Source organism: Wolffia australiana, chromosome 9 (genome assembly GCF_029677425.1).
Source record: "Wolffia australiana isolate 7733 chromosome 9, ASM2967742v1".
Classification (NCBI taxonomy): Eukaryota; Viridiplantae; Streptophyta; class Magnoliopsida; order Alismatales; family Araceae; genus Wolffia; species Wolffia australiana.
Window position 1 is genome coordinate 9,950,127 of NC_135843.1, and position 4,003 is coordinate 9,954,129.

A 4,003-nucleotide genomic window follows, 5' to 3' on the forward strand; every position below is an offset into this window, starting at 1 on the left:
TGGCTCGAAGAATCAAGTTCTGTATGAATGATAAAACGTACTGCCAGCCAAGAGAAAATTACGTTAAAGAATCGTATATAGCTGCAAATCCAGGCTCTACTAATAGACCTCTTATTATTATTTGATTAAAGTTCACAGCTTTGAAGTAAATATGTCTTCAGCTTTGAAGCAACTTTCGGGATCAAAGTCAAAGTGGATTACAATAACCCAGACAAAAAATAATCCTGGCGTCATAAATATTTGAGAATTCCCCAGATGCCAAATTCACACAGTTCAAAATAACTCATGGATCACAATACAGACTGTAGAAAGATGCAAAATCACAGAGAAAAGCACAGGTAACGGCGGATTCATCAGGAGGCTCACAAAGAAGACAAGAAACAACTAAAGCGCATGACATACACCAAACGACTAATGATGGACAAGCCCGGCCGCTCTTCACTTCACAGGTTAAAGCAATGTTTTGTCCGTGTATGCTGATTTCTCAGTCTGGGAACAGGACGCGCAATGAGGGATTGGCAAGCTCAGGCGATACAACTCCAATCTTTTCCAAGCTTATGTCCTTTGGTTCTACCCTTGGGAGTTTCCAGTCGAAGGCATGCGCCAAAGTTGCAATTAGGAGAGGCAATGTGCGCAGGCCCAGGTTGATACCCGGGCAAATACGCCTTCCCGCACTAAATGGAATAAATTGTAACCCACTTCCCCTGAACTCGGCTCCAGCGTTATCCCCTCCGGCGAGGAAACGCTCAGGCCAAAACTCAAGCGGTCTTGGCCAGACTGCAGGGTCTTCGCAGATAGCTCTCAGGTTGAGGAAGATGACGGTTCCCTTTGGGATGTGGTATCCTCCAATTTCACAGTTCTCTGCGGCCACTCGCTGCACAGCGAGTGGCCCCCCCGTGTTCACGCGGAGAACCTCCTTCACTACTGCCTGCACAAGAGGAAGGCAGGAAGGTCTTTCTCCAACACCAGTCTCCCTCTTCCCACCACTGTGTCTATCTCTTCCTGCACTGACTTTAGAGTCTCTGGCTGTCGGATCAACTCGGCAAGTCCACACTCTACGAAGGTTGCCGTCGTGTCCAAGCCCCCTATGAACAAGTCCTGCAAACTCCGACGAAATCCATCTTATAAAGTGCACATGAAGAATGAGAGAGAGAGAGAGAGAGAGAGCTGGGGGGGAGATAGAGAGGAAGTGAGAGAGGGTGAAAGATAAAGATAAAGGAGAGAAAAGGATGTTAGTAATGGAGCCTGATCGAAGTATCTAGACCAGCTCGTTGCTTGTTTCCCAAGGGTAAATTGCAGTTTCTTCTTTTTTCTGACCGCTCTCCAAAAGTTGTCTATTGTTGGCCTTTATGCAGAAGTTACAGGGGAAGAAGAAACGGAAAAAAATGTTCATCCATTTTTCTTTCGTTATGTTGGGAAATAACGCCTCTTCTCTGCTATGTATCGCAAGGTCATTTCAGGCCTCTATATTGGTGCGACATCTTATAGAATTTTGACAGGAGGAAGAATATTAGAGTTCCTTTGTGTTTTGATTTATTCTTACGTACTTCTCTTTCTCCTTCCTTGATGTGGGAGGGTGTGAGTTATACACTGCGAGAATCAGTTGTACTCTTCTACTTATACTGTTCCATTCTAAACAAGAGAGAATCAGTTGGATACTGCGATAGAAAGAGATAGAAGACGAAGTTGGAGATCGACATAGGGGGAGAGGACTGAGTGATTCAGTGAGAGTGACTCTGAGAGAGACGGATAGAAAGTCAGTGAGAGATTGAGGTAGAGAGTTAAAGAGAGAGGAGGATTGAGTTAGCGAGCCAGACAGACTTTGAGGAATAAGGATATAGAGTTAGAGAGTGAGAGGGAGGGGTAGAGGGAGAGGGAGAGGAAAAAGGAGAGTGAGAGAGAGAGAGAGAGAGAGAGAGAGAGAGAGAGAGGAAGGAGAAAAGAGAGAGAGACATATATCTAGAGAGGGAGGAAGGAAGAGAGAAAACATATAAAGAAAAAGAGAGAGCGAGAGAGGGGGGAAGAGAAGAGAGATAGATCTATACGTATGGAGAGGGAAGGACGAACAGAACAAATATATATATATATACATATATATATATATATATATATATATATAGAGAGAGAGAGAGAGAGAGAGAGAGAGAGGGAAAGGGAGAGAAGGAGAGAGAGAAGAGAGGTAGCTAGAGGGAGAGAGCGCTTACAAGAAAGAGGGCTTTGATATCGTTCTCAGAGAAGAACCTGCCATCTTCACCGAATGGCTGGCCTATCATGTTCAACGTCATGGTGAGCATGTCCTCCTTGGGTCCATGGCGATCGGCGTTGCCAAGGTTTCGCTTATGCTTTGTGATTATCCTGTCCATAAACTTGTCAAACCGCTGGGCGAGAGATTTCATCCGGCAGTGGGCCAGGATATCTACCCACGACAACCACGGGAAAAAGTCTCCAACGTTGAACGCATTCATCATGACCTTTATCTCTTCTAAGAGTTTTGTCAGCTCCGCACCATCTCTCTGATCGTCACCGCAAAACAGACGTCTTCCAATAAGGATCATCGAAAAAACGTTTGTCGACCACTCTCTCAGGTTCTTGCGTAGCTCAATAGCCTTGTTACCTCCCAATATGAGGGCGTGAACAAGTTGGGCCGTTTCCTTTTCTCGCGACAGGTGGGTCTCGTCAATGGCTCGCCCGGATAACTTGGACATGCAAATCTTTCTCATGTCAATCCAAAAGGGTCCGTACGGTGCTGTGCCCATGTCTTGTTGATTGTAGCATACGAGCTGGGCGAACGTACTGAACGGCCTGGAGGAGAAATTGACGTCATGGCCCTTTAGGAATCCGGCGACGGCAGCCCCTGACGAGACTATTACTCCCTGTACGCTGCCCAATCGAAGGCTTACCATGGGTCCATACTTGAGAACGAGAGCGGCTACGGCCTCGTCAGGTTTTCTCCCGAGGTTGGGAAAGTTGCCCAGAACAGGCCATCCCTTGGGACCAGGCGGCAGTGGTGGCAGACGTTTCCTCATCCGGAGAAAGCTCATGAGAAAACAATATAGAAGGGATGCGCCGGCTATGGTAGTACCGGCGAGAAACGTTGAGATGAGATTCGCCATGTTTGCCTGTTGGTTTTGGCAATCGCGGTCTCTTTTATAGCCGACGGTTTGGGGCAAGAAAACTCGACCCGAACCGTTGAGGTATCTCGGTGCGTGAATGTAATAAAAAAATCATGCCAAGTGGGAAAAAAAAACGAGTAATATCTCTCAAATATCTTTCGCTCTCTCCCCCTTGCTCCCTCTCTTTCTCTTTCTCTCATTCTCTCTCCCAGACGTTGTAATCGATTTACGTTCAGACCTGACCACAATATTGAGTCATTCTCGGTCACTCGTTCTGTCTCTCGGACAAATTCTCGAATGGGCAAAAGCATTGCGATGGATTTGAGGCTATTCTTCTTTTTTTTTTATCTTCGTCGTTTACTTCTGCTTCACCCACCTTTGTTTCTTTCTTTCAAAGCTCCCCAAACTTTTATTCTGAAGGATTTCTCCTCTTTGCCATCATATTTTTCCGAGGGAGAGGGCACGTCAGGTCACTTATAAAAATCTTACCAAACCACTTGACTTACAGTGACGACAATATTGAGTCATTCGGTTTCTCGTTCTGTTTCTTCGACAAATTATCGAATTGGCAGGCCTATTTTTCTGTCGTAGTCCATTAGGCAAAGTTATTGCCATGGATTTGAGGCTCTTCTTCTTCCATCTCCGTCGTATATTTCTGCTTCACCCGCCTTTTGATCTTTCTTTCAAAGCTCTCCAAACTTTGACTCTGAAGTATTTATCCTCTTAGCTCTATTACTTTTCCGAGGGAGAGGGCACCGGAGGTCAATTATCAGAATCTAACCAAATCACTTGACATAGAGTGACATGACATTGTTGATGCCGTGGTAAAATAGGGTATGAATGCTTGAAGGGAGGTGTAATAACAGAATAAGAGCAATTTATTCCAGAAT

The 4,003-nt window shown here is 45.5% G+C and overlaps 1 pseudogene across 1 annotated transcript; it reads right to left on the reverse strand.

The window, feature by feature from the left end:
• Positions 1-484: 484 nt before the first annotated feature.
• Positions 485-3,139, reverse strand: LOC144707390 (flavonoid 3'-monooxygenase pseudogene; annotated as a pseudogene). Its single transcript, XR_013582471.1, has 2 exons — positions 2,205-3,139; positions 485-1,098 (listed from the first exon to the last, which is right to left on the reverse strand). The product of XR_013582471.1 is annotated as a flavonoid 3'-monooxygenase pseudogene (transcript).
• Between the last annotated feature and the right edge of the window lie 864 nt (positions 3,140-4,003).